The sequence below is a fragment of the Moschus berezovskii genome, chromosome 3 (genome assembly GCF_049115385.1).
Source record: "Moschus berezovskii isolate FMDL1 chromosome 3, NW_MosBer_1.0, whole genome shotgun sequence".
NCBI lineage: Eukaryota > Metazoa > Chordata > Mammalia > Artiodactyla > Moschidae > Moschus > Moschus berezovskii.
In genome coordinates, this window is record NC_142462.1 from 37,217,760 (window position 1) to 37,233,102 (window position 15,343).

Here is a 15,343-nt window from a genome sequence, read left to right on the forward strand (position 1 = left end):
TGTTCTGTAAAACTTTATGTAAATTTTATATTACAGTATCATAATTTCACTTATGTTTTGTAATCTATCCAAGTTCATATCAAACACAAATACGTGTATGTGTTTGAATACATGTCTGTTTCTTTTCACTGCTGTGTAGTATTCTATCACTTTACTACACTGTGTAATGCAGTCCCCACACTCTTTAGATGACTTTGAGCTTTTTTTTTGCTGTCACGGACTTTACTGCTTTGAATATACAGTGAACACATACAAGAAGTAGAATTACTGGATCTTAGAGAATATGTATGTTTGATTTTGCTAGATAAACACTAGAGTCTCCAAAGTGGCTGTTACCATCTCTGTTACTCTCTAGGGATTGATCAAGAGTGTTCACTGCTGTATGTTCACCAGTACTGAGTAGCTTCAGGCTTTGAAAGTTTTTGTTAGTCTCAAATGGTTTCTGATTTTTTAAATTAACATTCTTCCTGATTACAGTGAGAATGAAACATCCTTTCGTATGTTTATTGGTCATTTATCTTTTGTTTTCTGCTCTTTTTTGTTTTCCTTTTTCTTACTGATTTATATTTTGCAGAAGGTTTTCACATGCTGCTCGTTATTATCTTGGTGCCATCTTTTGTCATATGAAAGTTTTACATTTTTATTTAGTCAAATATAATAATATGTAAATATATCCCTTTTACTTTTTTTATGAAATTTTCTTATATCCCAAGATCTTAAAGTTTTTAAAAACATTTTCTTCTTATTGGCTTTAAGGTTTTCTTTTCATAAATTTGATCTTTTATTAGCCTAGAGTGTTTCTGATGATTTCCTAAAAAGGAAATATAATTCTGTTTTTATTCCATGTGGAAAGCCATTTTTTGAATAGTTCAGTTCTTTCTTCATTGATTTGTAATGGAATTTCTCTCATATATTGATGTCCCCTTTAAGAATGGCTCAATTTCTGGATCCTCTGTTTTATCTATTTGTCTCTTCCTATAGCAATACTATACTGTTTTAATAGAAGCTTGTATTAAGTCATGATATGTTGGACAGTTTTCCCCTTTTTTGGGCATATAACAGTGATATGCTGTATTTAGAACATGTATAGTTTCTATTTTGGGGACTCTAATTATTGAAAAAAGCAATGATTTGGGTAGGTTTTTTTCAATTAGATGTTAACAGTTTACTTGAATCAAGATATATAAAGGACGAAAGGGGAACTGGAACTGACTTTTATTGATCAGCTACTGAATGTCAGGTGTTTCAAAAACATCTTATTTGATTCTAACAAAAGCATTGTAAGCTAGAAGTTAGCTCTATTTTATATATTAGAATATAATCTCAGAGAAGAAATAATGATTGCTAGATCTCTTTGAAGTGATAAATAAAAATTACTTAGTTTGATATGCACACAAGTTAGTAATGCAGATGAGTCTTACTGTAATGTCTCAATCACTGAGTTAGCATTATATTAAAAATAAGACTTTTAATTAAAGTTTTAAAAACTTTCTTTAGTATATTGCACTGGGGTTTCTAATGCCACCTCACCTTTCATATTGGCAAATGTATTGTGATTAAAAATTAAACCCATAGCAATATTGATATCTGTATAGAAAAATACTCTGCCAGAATTACTGGATGCAGTATTTCCACCCTGGCTTAGCAATGGTCAAATCAGGGAAGCTGAGAAAATTTGGAACCTCTCACATTGTGATTTCATCATTTTTGAGAAGCAATGATTTTCTCAAGTTCCTTTCTATTCTACATGCATACTCATACAGATTACACAAGATAAATTTATTGAAGAATTTATTTATACATTTACTTCAAAAGATTTAATGATTTGGAGGCATAATTTTTTTTTTTTCCTACTTCTTTGGAGGCATAATTTCTTTTTGTAAATGGTCTCCATCATTATCATCTTCTAATAACTTGAATAATTCAAATTTAATGTACTTAAAGCTTATTTTCAGTATTTCAAACATCTTGAATACATCATTCATGAAATTTTTTATTTAAACATGTTATTTTGAAAAATGTTTGACTTAGCATCAGATACTTGTCATTTTTAAGGACATAATATCAGTAATTTTCACTCTGTTTATTAAAGTTGTTGAAAAGAATATGAAACAATATCTTTTGAAGTAGTGTTGATTAAGCATTTAACATGTTAAGCTAAAAGCCTTGGTCTTTCATGGCAAGAACAGTGTTTTATTTAATACCCAACCAGTGCACTAAGTAGAGACTCAGTCATCACCTTACTGTAAATGAATGAGTTATCTTTTTTCACTGCTGAGAAATAATTAAGTTTGTTTTTTTTTTGCTTTCTGTAAATTAAATTTAAAATTTTTCCAAATGATTCATACATATGGTATTTTAAAAAATCAGATCATTGGGGGAGAATGGATATGTGTGTATGTATGGCTGAGTCCCTTTGCTGTTCACCTGAAACTATCAGAACATTGTTAATTGGTTATATCAATACAAAAAAAAACTTGAAAAAAAATGAAATCATGTAGAAGAGCTTCAATTGTTAATCCAAGTCTCCCCCCTGCCACCCCTTTCTGCTCCCTGGAGTAAATCATGTGTTTTAACTGTTTCTGCATTCTTTTTTATTAATCCTGTGATGGCTCAGTGTATGTATAAAATATGTTTATACTGTTATTTATTGATATATCAATATTAAACACTACTGACTTTGTGCAGTGAGAGTTAAGAATTTACCTCACAGATGGCCAATAGGCATATAAAAAACTGCTCAACATTGCTGATCATCAGGGAAATGCAAATCAAAACCTCACTTGTGAGAATGGCTATCATTAAAAAGAACACAAGTAAAAACATGTTAGTAAGGATGTGGAGAAAAGGGAACCCTTTTGTATACTCTTGGTGGCAGTGTAAATTGGTACAGCCACTCTGGAAAATAGTATGGAGGTTTCAAAAACTAGAAATAGAATTGCCATGTGATTCGGCAGTTCCACTCCTGGGTATATGTTCTGGGAAAAAGAAACAACACTAATTTGAAAAGATACATGCACCCCAGTGTTCATATCAGCATGATTTACAGTTACCTAGAAATGGAAGCAACCTAATTTCACATGACGTGAAATAAAGATCAATACTGTATGATATCACTTATAAGTGGAATGTAAAATATACAACAAACTAGCGAATATTTTTTTAAAAAAGAAATAGACTCACAGGTATAAAGAACAAACTAGTGATTAAGAATAGGGAAAGGGAAGGAGATAGATGGAATTTAGGGGTAGGAGATTAAGAGGTACAAACTTAGGAATAAAATAAGTTACAGGAATATACTGTACAACACAAGAAGTATCACCAATATTTTGTAATAACTGTAAATGAAGTATAACCTTAACAATAGTGAATCACTATATTATGCTCCTATAAAACTTAATATAATATTGTAAAAAGGGACACTAAGTTACAAACTGTCAGAAATCAACACTCCTCCCAAAATAATTTACGTCATCTAATACCATCCAGTCCTGGGTGTTCATTGGAAGGACTGATGCTAAAGCTGAAACTTCAATACTTCGGCCACCTCATGTGAAGAGTTGATTCACTGGAAAAGACTCTGATGCTGGGAGGGATTGGGGGCAGGAGGAGAAGGGGACGACAGAGAATGAGATGGCTGGATGGCATCACCAACTTGATGGAGGTGAGTTTGAGTGAACTCCGGGAGTTGGTGATGGACAGGGGGGCCTGGCGTGATTCGTGAGGTTGCAAAGAGTCGGACACGACTGAGCGACTGAACTGAACTGAACTAATACCATCAATGACTTTGAATCTTTTCTTTAATTGCTTGTAGGCCAAATGTTGTATCATGACACGCCACTCTGTAATAGCGTATTGCCATGTCTGTCCTTGAGTTTCCATCTCTTCCACCTTTTAACTTCTCTCACCTAAACTTTTACTCTCTCGTCTTTTCTTGATGTTAAAATGCTTACATTTTCTTTAATAACCACTGCCTATTTTATATAGCTTAGTTCTTAACATTGAGAATTAATAAATAATTATGGCTATGTAACAGACTATGATTATGTGGGTTACATGTTGTTTCCTGTGTATTTTTTTCCCCCCCGAAGATTCACATTGCCTTCTTCCCCCTTGCATTGGTTAACTTTATCACCTCTTCTTGTTATTTTAACTTTTCAAGATAAGTATCAACTCCATCCAGCTTCTCCTTATTCCTGGAGGTCTACAGCTTTCTGATTAAACAGTGATTGATTTCTCTCTAGGACTGCTGCACAGCTATAATCCTGAAACCTTTCTTCCCTGCTCTGTTGGTTTGGATCCAGTAGTCTCAAGATCTTACATCCTGAGTTTTCTCAGTTTATTCCCTTTGTTTCTGGAAAACATTCTGAAATGCTTCCTACAAAAAGGCATAAGGAAGTAAATTTGTTTGAAAATGCCTTTACTTTTGCTTTTCAACTTAATTGATAGCTTGGCTAACACAGAATTCTAGGTTGAAAACTGTATTTTCTTGAAGCATTAATGGCACTGCTCTATTGTCTTCTTGCATCTATTTTACTAATAATAAGATACTGTTAACACTTATTTTTTGATAGGTGACCTAATTTTTCCCCACTAGCTTTTAAGAGCTTATTTTAATTTTTATTCTGAAGTAAATTCTGTATTTACAGAGGAGTTGCAAAAATAGTAGGGAGAGTTCACAAATACCCTTCATCTAGCTTCCTTTATTGCTAACGCCTACCATAATACAATGTTAAGAAATTAACATTGGTACAGGTCTACCAATTAAATGACAGGTTTCCCCCACAAATATACTTTTTCTCTTGCAGGATTCAGTCCAGAGTACCACGTTGCATTTATTTGTCATAGATCTTTACTCCTGAAGTCTGTGAAATTTCATTTTTTTTCCCTGATCTTTTTCTTACCTTGACACTTTAAGTAAGATGAGGTGTCTCGTAGAATATCCCTCAATTTGGGTTTGCCTGATATTTTCTCATGATTAGACTGAGGTTATGAATTGTCTGTGTCTAATTGCATCATATCAAGGAGTACATGATGTTAATATGTCTTATTATTGGTGATGTTAATGTTAATGAGTTAGTTAAGATAGCACTTGCTAGGTATATCCACTGTAAAGTTTTTCTTTTTTCCTTTCCACGTTTTGTTTATTAGAAGCAAGTGATTAAGTCCATTCAGTATTCAAGGGGAAAATTAATTAAGCTCCATAGCCTAGAGGGAAGCACATCAAAGAATTTGTCGACCTAACCATAGTAGTTAATAAATATGTTGGAGGCTATTCTTTGAGTCTACACAAATGTCCTGTGTTTTTCTTTAAAGAAAATACTATTTTCACTTTTAGCATTCCTCATTGTATCTTGCCTGAAGATACAGTGTAATGTTCTGTGTGAAGTCACTGTGATGTCCTAAAGACTATTTTCTATTCCCCTCACTATTCGTATAATTTTTAGTTATACCTCTTGTGTAATGAAGATTTGTACTTTCTTCCCCAATGATTTGTTTATTCCATCATTTATTTTCACCACTATGGTATGGGTGGAAGTTCGTGACATTGTACAGGAGACAGGGACCAAGACCATCCCCAAGAAAAAGAAATGCAAAAAGCAAAATGGCTTCCTGAGGATGCCTCACAAATAGCTGTGAAAAGAAGAGAAGCAAAAAGCAAAGGAGAAAAGGAAAGATATATCCATTTGAATGCAGAGTTCTCTTCCTCAGGGATCAGTTCTAAGAAATAGAGGAAAACAATAGAATGGGAAAGACTAGAGATTTCTTTAAGAAAATTAGAGATACCAAGGGAAGATTTCATGCAAAGATGCTCAATAAAGGACAGAAATGGTATGGACTTAACAGAAGCAGAGGATATTAAGAAGAGGTGGTAAGAATACACAAAAGAACTGTACAAAAAAGAGCTTCACAACCCATATAGTCACGATGGTGTGATCACTCACCTAGAGCCAGACATCCTGGAATGCGAAGTCGAATGGGCCTCAAGAACCATCACTGCAAACAAAGATAGTGGAGGTGATGGAATTTCAGTTGAGCTATTTCAAATCCTAAAATATGGTGCTGTGAAAGTGAGGCACTCAATATGCCAGCAAATTTGGAAAACTCAGCAGTGGCCACAGGACTGGAAAAGGTCAGTTTTCATTCCAATCCCAAAGAAAGGCAATGTCAAAGAATGCTCTATCGCACAATTGCACTCATTTCACATACTAGTAAAGTAATGCTCAAAATTCTCCAAGCCAGGCTTCAATAATACATGAACTGTGAACTTACAGATGTTCAAGCTGGTTTTAGAAAAGTCAGAGGAACCAGAGGTCAAATTGCCAACATCTGCTGGTTCATCAAAAAAGCAAGAGAGTTCCAGAAAGACATCTATTTCTGCTTTATTGACTGTGCCAAAGCCTTTGACTGTGTGGGTCACCACAACTGTGGAAGATTCTCAAAGAGATGGAAATACCAGGACCTCTGACCTGCCTCTTGAGAAACCTGTATGCAGGTCAGGAAGCAACAGTTAGAACTGGACATGGAACAACAGACTGGTTCTAAATGGGAAAAGGAGTACATCAAGGCTGTATATTGTCATCCTGCTTATTTAACTTATATGCAGAGGATATCATGAGAAACGCTGGGCTGAAGGAATGCTGGAATCAAGATTGCTGGGAGAAATATCAATAACCTCAGATATGCAGATGACACCACCGTTATGGCAGAAAGTGAAGAACTAAAGAACCTCTTGATGAAAGTGAAAGAGAAGAGTGAAAAAGTTGACTTGAAGCTCAACATTCAGAAAACTAAGATCATGACATCCAATCCCATCACTTCATGGCAAATAGATGGGGAAACAGTGGCTGACTTTATTTTTGGGTGCTCCAAAATCGCTGCAGGTGGTGATTGCAGCCATGAAATTAAAAGACGCTTACTCCTTGGAAGGAAAGTGATGACCAACCTAGATAGCATATTAAAAAGCAGAGACATTACTTTGTCAATAAAGGTCCGTCTAGTCAAGGCTATGGTTTTTCCAGTAGTAATGTATGTATGTGAGAGTTGGACTATAAAGAAAGCTGAGCGCCAAAGAATTTATGCATTTGTACTGTGGTGTTGGAGAAGACTCTTGAGAGTCCCTTGGGCTGCAAGGAGATCCAACCAGTCCATCCTTAAGGAAATTAGTCCTCTGTGTTCATTGGAAGGACTGATATTGAAGCTGAAACTCTAGCACTTCGGCCACCTGATGTGAAGAACTGACTCATTTGAAAAGACCCTGATGCTGGGAAAGATTGAAGGCGGGAAGAGGAGGGGACAACAGAGGATGAGATGGTTGGATGGCCTCACCGACTCAATGGACATGAGTTTGAGTAAACTCCAGGAGTTGGTGATGGACAGGGAGGCCTGGCATGCTGCAGTCATGGGGTCGCAAAGAGTCTGACACGAATGAGCATCTGAACTGAACTGATGATATTTGTTCATGAATATTTGTTTTTTGAGTTATCATCCAATTTCATCATTACAAGCACATTCCAGAGTCCCAGTTTGGTTCCAGACGACCTCAGTGAAGTGTGAATATCTCAGTAAAGCCAGTCACACTAATATTTTGGTCTCGCAGTGCATGTGAAAGTTATGTTTACATAATACTATAGTCTATTTAAGCATATAGAAGTGTTACATCTTGGAGAAGGAAATGGCAACCCACTTCAGTATTCTTGCCTGGGAAATTATGGACAGAGAAGCGTGGTGGGCTATAGTCCCTGTAGTTGCAAAAGGAGTCAGACACAACTTAGCAACTGACAACAGCAGCATTCTAAAAAAACAATATACATACCTTAATTTTAAAATGCTTTTTTGCTGGAAAAAGAAAAAGTTAACTGTCATCTGAGCCTTCAGTGAGTTGTGACATCAAAGATCAGTGATCACATATCAGACTAACAAATATAAAATAATGCAAAAATGTGACATATTGCAGTTACCAAAATGTTACACAAAGACATGAAATGAGCAGATGCTGTTGGAAAAATGGTGCTGGTAGACTTGCTGGATACAGGTTACCACTAACACTCAATTTTTAAAAAACAGTGTTTGCAAAGCACAGTAAAGCAAAGCGTGATACACCAGGTACTCCTGTATTCGCTGTCTTCCTCGCTTTGTTCTGTTTTTGGCCATTGAGAATTGCTTCAGATTGGCTCCTCCATCCTTCTGACATGCCCTCATCCTGAGCTTTCTTTTCATCTTTAGTATTCTGTTAATTTCATAATTATGTATGTAAGTGTAGCTTTTCATTTATGGTATAGTTCTGGATGGAATTTTCAACTCTGGGTCCTCCCCCACCACACTACATCCACTCATTCACCCTTTTTTATTTTTAGATAATTTTGAACTCTTACTAGATGTATGTTGAACTCCATATAATGATTTTTTTACACCTTTTCTTGTCTTTTTACCTTTTCTTATATTTTCAATGAAATTCCTTAACTTTAGCTTCAGGTATATTTGTTGAATTGTTTTTTAATTTCCAAGAGTGATTTTTGTTTCTTTTTGTTATTGCATCTTGTTCTTATTGTATAAGTACAGGAGCTACTGGAAGTCTGTTGTTTCCTCCAGGGTAATATTTTTTTTGTCTGTATTTCGCTTTTTCTGAGTTAGGCATACGTGCATTGTCCAGTGATCCCAGGCTTTTGTTTAAGTAGATGATGATGATGATGAAGGTGACTGATAAATATGTTTAAGTGAAAGACTGTGAAATCATTGTTAACTGGTGGCCTTCTTTTTAAGAAATTGGGTAGGGGCGCTGTGTGTTATATTGAAAGGGACCTCATTATCAATGTGTAGTTTTACAGTGTGGGACCATATTTCTTTAGATAGAAATTCTCAAATATTTGGCCCCAATTTTTTAAGAGTAGGGCTAATATTCTATGTATAGGCTTCAGTTTACTGTTTTATTCTCCATGTCTCCCTCTCATTATTTTAGTTCCATATTTCTACAGAGTTCTACAAAAAACAAATTGGCTCTTTTCTGGAGTATATGCTCTTCCTTGATAATCTCTATTCTTATTTGCAGAAATGTGATCCAGTTAAACTTACATAACAATGCATAATAGAAGTGAGTTTCACAGGACTTTTTTTCCTTTTGTTCTACCAACTTTGGCCCTGTGGACCCTGAATAGCAGGTGTAAACAGCAAATGCTGTAGGAGAAACCGTGTATATCTGGCAAAAGAACTGAGAAAAGGGGCGCTTGACTCCAAGTCCAGCCTGTTTGTGGGCTGCACTGTAGTAGTGTCTGCATAAGCAGCTAAAATATTGAGAAAATACCTTTATCTTTGGTTAGAGGAATCAGGAAACATTGGGACCTTGTTTTTCAGTGAATATCAGGGGAATTACTTTTTTTTTTTCTTTCTTTGTCATTTCACTCTGAAGATGATGCCAACCATGATGTATGTGCAGGACAATGAAGGGAAACCCCCCCCCCCCCCGCCCAGAATACTGGCTTTCTGGCCAGAGAAACCAGAAAAAAGAACACTTTGGGGTTGGAGAGTATGAGGATAAGTTTGTAGAGATCTGTAAAAGGTGATCCCCTATTTTCTGTATGAAATAAAGTAAGTTCTGGACTCAACTCTGAACTGCACATGCACAGAACAATCCCCAAGAACCATAGCAGAGGCCTCAAAGACTGAAGTAAACCACCATCTAATTTCTGACATGTGCTCGGCATACTCAGAGTAAGAACATAATAAAATCTTTAAAATTAAATTATTGAAATTACTGATCAAAGAAGGCAAGCTGTCACTTTTAGTATGAACCTAAAGAGGTTGTTATGCTAAAATAGAACTGTTGTCTAGAGGATTTGTAATATAGAGCCCAGAATCACCATAACATAATATAAAAAATGTCCAGCATACAATCCAAAATTACTCAGCTTACTATGTATCCACCATGTCAAGATGATCAACGTGTTAGAATTATTAGATGAAGACTTACTAAGAATTGGCAAAGGATCTAGACACTTCACTAAAGAGAATATACATGTGACAGATAAGCACATGAAAAGATGTTCAGCATCATCTTTTCTTTGGGGGAATGCAAATTAATACTGCCACAAGATACCTGTCACCTATTAGAATGGCTAATATAAAAAATTAGAACATCAAAATCCTGACAATTAGAAGTACTGCCAAAATTGCAGAGCTGGAACTTCATTGCTGGTGGGAATGCAAAATGACACAGCACTTTTGAAAAACCATTTGGAATTTTCTTAAAAAGTTAAACATACACTTAATCATATCTGCTCCCAAGTATTCGTCCTAGCTTTGAATATACATGACAGATTTATTTATAATCACCCAAACTGTAGACAGCCCTAATATCCTTCAGCTGGTAAATGAATGAAATGTTGTGGTATATCCATATGTTGGAATACTACTCCACAGAGTAGAGGAATGAATTATTAATACACAAAATCACATGGATGAAATTTAGATGCATTATGCTAAGTAAAAGCATCCAGCTTCAAAAGGCTACCAATTGAATGATTCCATTTAATGATGTAATAGAAAAATCAAAACTGTACAAATGGAGAACAGATCAGTGTTTCCTAATGTGTGATGGAGGAGAGTTTGACTGTGAAAAAACATCAAGAAGAAATTTTTTTAAGTGAAAGCAGTTCTTCTATATTGGAATTTTTGTGATAGCTACGTGACTTAATGTGTTTATCAAAACTCTCTGTAGAAAAATGAATTTTACTGTATGCAAATTGAAACATTTTCAAAAGCACGAGACAATACTTATCTTTGAGAAATTGCAGTCTAAAAATTGAGGGAGATTTTCTAGTTAATTTTTATTTTAACAGTCCCAAAGAATTTCTTGCTCAGCCTCACACATATGCCTCATGCAATGTGTCTAGAGCCAGAGGGACTCCTGAAAACAATTTTGTGCAATTCCACCATTTCATAAATAAGGACTAAACATAAGTCTTAAGAGGTTGATTAACTTCTTTATCTATCAAGGCTTGAAACTTAGTTCCTTGAGCCAAGTTGAGTTATATAGTGATGAGTTAGAATGAGCCATGGAAGCAATAAATTCAGACAGGCAGTAACAGTAGTAGTTAACATATCTGATCTCCTTCAGTGTGCTGGGTTTCTGAATGCTTTTTAAAATCCACTTTCTCATTTCATCCTTTGAACGGTAACATAAAATAGGTATTTCTGCTATTCCCAGTTAAAAATGAAGAAACTGAGAGTGGGAGAGAGAAGTTGCCAGGAATTACATGATTGGTCGGTGGAGCAGAGTCAGAATTTTTGTCTTGAACTGGAAGCTAACTTATACAAGAAGATGTGAGGATGGAGAAGCAGTTCAGTGTTTGGGAACCATGATGTTTGTGACGATAGATTAAAAAAGGTAGGCAGAGATCAATAGGACATTACATATATTTGCATTTTTTTTCTGCAACTATAGGAAATGAGGAACCATTGGAAGTTTTCAGCTAATAATCAGATGGTCACCTTTTCATTTTCAACCATTTGATATTTGTATGGAGGACAGATTTCTAGGGAATAATTTTGAGACCAGTTAGCAAAGACAGTAGGAACTTCTGGTAAGATCCTAATAAAAGAGAATTTGTAAGGTGTATTTGGGACCAGTTTAAGAGATGTCTGTGTAATAAAATTAACAGTGGTTGGTGACTGATTAAATGTGAGAAAAGAGATGAAAGGTATCAATGATGACCACTGAAGTTGAAATGGAGAATTCAGGAAAAGGATGGGTATAGTGTGGAATGTCTATCTCCCTTCGCTTCTGTTGATTTTGCTTCTTGTGTTTTAGAGCTCTTTTGGTAGGTACTTACATGTTTCTAAGTGTTACAGCTTCTTGGTGGAGTGATACTTTAAAAGTACCCTTCCTTATCTCTAGTAGTAATTTTTATCTTACCAGTCTAGTATTAATATAGCTATTCTAACTGTTTGCACAGTATATCTGTTTTCCATCCTTTTAGCCTCCTCATGTCTTTGAATTTAAAGATAGCTTCTCTTAGATAGCATATAGGTGTGTCATTTTTTAAAATCCATCCTGAATTTCTGCCGTTTGGAGAGTTTAATTCATATTTAATGCAATTACTGATAAAGACTTCTGCCGTTTTAGTATTTGTTTTCTATTTGTCTTCATGTCTTCTTTTTTGTTCCTGAGTTTCTCCATTGTTGACATTTTATGTTAAATACTCATGTGTTATTTTAATTACTTTGTAATTTCTTTTAATATATGTAGGTATGCTGCTGCTGCTGCTAAGTCACTTCAGTCATGTCCGACTCTGTGCGACCCCATACACATACATATATACATACCTATACCTACATATAGCTATGTATATATGTATGTGTATATATTTATATATATATATGTAATTTTCTTAGTGGTTCCTGCTTTGGGTATTACAGTTCACATCTTTTTAACAGTCTAATTTGGATTAATACCAACTTTATTTCAGTAGCATGCAAAAACTTTCTCCTACATAGTTCTGCCTCCACTTACGCTGTTCAGTCCACTTCAGTTCAGTCGCTCAGTCGTGTCCGACTCTTTGCGATCCCATGAGTCACAGCACGCCAGGCCTCCCTGTCCATCACCAACTCCTGGAGTTCACTCAAACTTATTTTCACTAATTACATCTTTGTATATGGTGTACCCCTCAACACACATTTATAAGTATTATGCAGTCTTGTTTGAAACTAGATAGGGGAAATGAGTAAACAATGCATTTATACTGTCTTTTGTATTTGTCTGTATTACTTCACCTGGCATTCTTTAGTTTTTCATATGTATTCTAGTTATCATTTAATTTGTTTTCATTTCAGCCTGAAGGACCGCCCCCCTTTAACATTTCTTATAGCTGTGACAGATTCCTTCAGTTTTTTATCAGTCTGGAAACATCTTAGTTTCTCCTTAGTTTTGAAAGATATTTTTGCTGAATATAAATTTCTTAGTTGATAGGTTTTTTTTCTTTCATGTCATTGAATATATCATCCCATTGCCTTCAGACCTCCATGATCTCTAATGAAAAACAAATCAGCTGATTTTCTTAATGATGATCCTTTGCAGGTGATAAGTCACTTCTTTCTTGCTGCTTTCTAGATTCTTTTTTTTTTTTTTTACTTCAAACAGTTCGATTATTATGTGTCAGTGTGAATTTCTTTTCGTTTAACCTACTTCAAGTTAGGTGTGGTTCTTCCATATGTATATTAATGTTTTTCATCAAATTTGGGGGATTTTAAGATCAATTAATCTCTCCCTCTTTTCTGAGAGGCTTTATGTGCATGTTGGGGCACCCTCAGCTCTCAGCCAGACAGTGCTCGTTCTCTTCCTTCCCTTGCAGAGCCTCAAAGGATAGGTAGGCCTTATAAGTGAGTTTGCTTCTTCTCAACCCTTCTCCTGAATATGTTCACAGCCCTAAGCATGTATGTGGCTTCTACATTCCAAGGAGTATGTCACAACTTTTTAGAACCCCTATGGCTATCTCATACCTCTGAACTTTTAAAGTTTTTTATCTGTTTATTATTTGGCCCAACCATTAGTCATTGTTTCAGGTATCCATGAAGTTAAAATACTTGTCTATAATTGTTTTAGACAAACACATGCTCTTCTCTATTCCTGGAGGAAGACTTTTTACATTGGAGCACTTCCAGGGAATGTTCACTGCAACAGTATGTTAAGTCCTCCAAAGAAGCAATGATGATTCTTTGGGAAAGAAGTTTTGAAAGGGCTCTCACTCTGTTCTGCTCCCTCTGGTGGCTACCAGGCTGCTGGGAAATAGTAAATGGAACTAGCAAGTTAAACCACGCAAAACTTGATGTTCTTATCAAGAGTTAGCCATTTTCCTTATAAAACACTCCCTGAGTTACAGGAACCCTTGATTAATTTACAGAGTCTAAATGAGTTGATTTGATTGTTTATTTTTCCCCCAGTTTTCTGAGTCTTTGTCCAGAGGAGTTCAAGTTTTGGTCACTGTCTATACTAATATTGTCTCTTTCATATTTTGGGGAGGAATTCCCCTTTTATTTCTTAGAATTATAAGGATTGGAAAGTTAATGAGTTCTTTTTGTGACATGTTGAATGATGCTTTCTATGGCACAACTGGGAGATCAGATTCCTATTTTAGGACTCTATCTTGATGTAGTCATCCATTTATAGATGATAGTTAAAACCATTAGAGTAGATAAGATTGCCTTTTAAAAAAGTATTAATAAGGAAATGACCAAAAGGGCTTCTTTGTTTGAGCAGATAATTGCTGAAGGAGGAAATGAAAAGATTCTCATGATGTAGATTGATGTCTACAAATTTTATGGTCTCAGATCTCAGCCAGTCTCTCAGAACAGCCTATCAATCTTACTTTTTTTTTCAGCTTTCACATTGCCTTAGTAATTATCTAAACCTCCTCAAGTCTTTTTTCATTTTAGCACATTATTTAATGGTTTTATTTTAAAAATAAAGTCATTACATTCAGCATCAATAATAATGATAACAGTCATGTGACTCATAGGTTTCTTTATATTTTCACTCTCATACTTTAGCACCCTCAAGTCTTCTATTTCTCGGTACTCCCACTTAACTTTCCTTTATCTGTCTTCTACTTTAAGAAAACTTAAGCCACATAACTTCTCTCAAATTATCATTTCTCCCTTTTATGATAGGGGAGAATTAAGTGTACTTATGAAAAGAAGGGGTGTCCAGGAGGGACTGATTGGACCATCATCCCAATAGGCATTGGAGGGATCCAGGGACTACAGGTTTCTCAGTTTGAATAATTAGGTTTTTAAGAACAAATCAAAATATAATTTCTATAAAGTGAGTTATATATAAAAGTCTGGAAAGAAATTGTATAGATGCTACAAATGGATGTTTGATTGAAGTTATCCATTGAGCAAAGGATGTTTTTTGCTTTGCTATAACAAATGCCATACATTTAAAAATGTCCCTGTAGTGGGTTGAATTGTGTCTCCCAGAAAGAAAGACAGTTCCTACTCCGTAGAATTTATGAATGTGACCTTATTGGGAGATAGTTCTTTGCAGATGAGATGCATTAAGAAGAAGTTATAACTGTGCCCGGTGCTTAGCATTTAGGACATAGTGGGCGTTAAATCCAGTGACGGACATCTGTATAATAAAGAGATGATACACGGGGGCAAGGCCATGTGAAGGCAGAGGGAAACATTGGAGAGCTGCACCTACAAGCCAAACAATGCCAAGGATTGCCAGAGGTCACCCACAGCTAGGAAGAGGCAAGGAAGGATTCTTCTCTAGAGCCTTTGATGGAGAATTGTGCTGCTGACACCTTGATGTTTGGCATCGGGCTTCCCTGGTGGCTCAGAGGGT

At 35.5% G+C, this 15,343-nt stretch overlaps 1 protein-coding gene across 2 annotated transcripts in view; it reads left to right on the plus strand.

Annotated features, from left to right (window-relative positions):
• SP4 (Sp4 transcription factor) overlaps nucleotides 1-15,343 on the plus strand; it is an 80,242-nt gene that overhangs the window by 51,808 nt on the left and 13,091 nt on the right. The window lies entirely within an intron of this gene.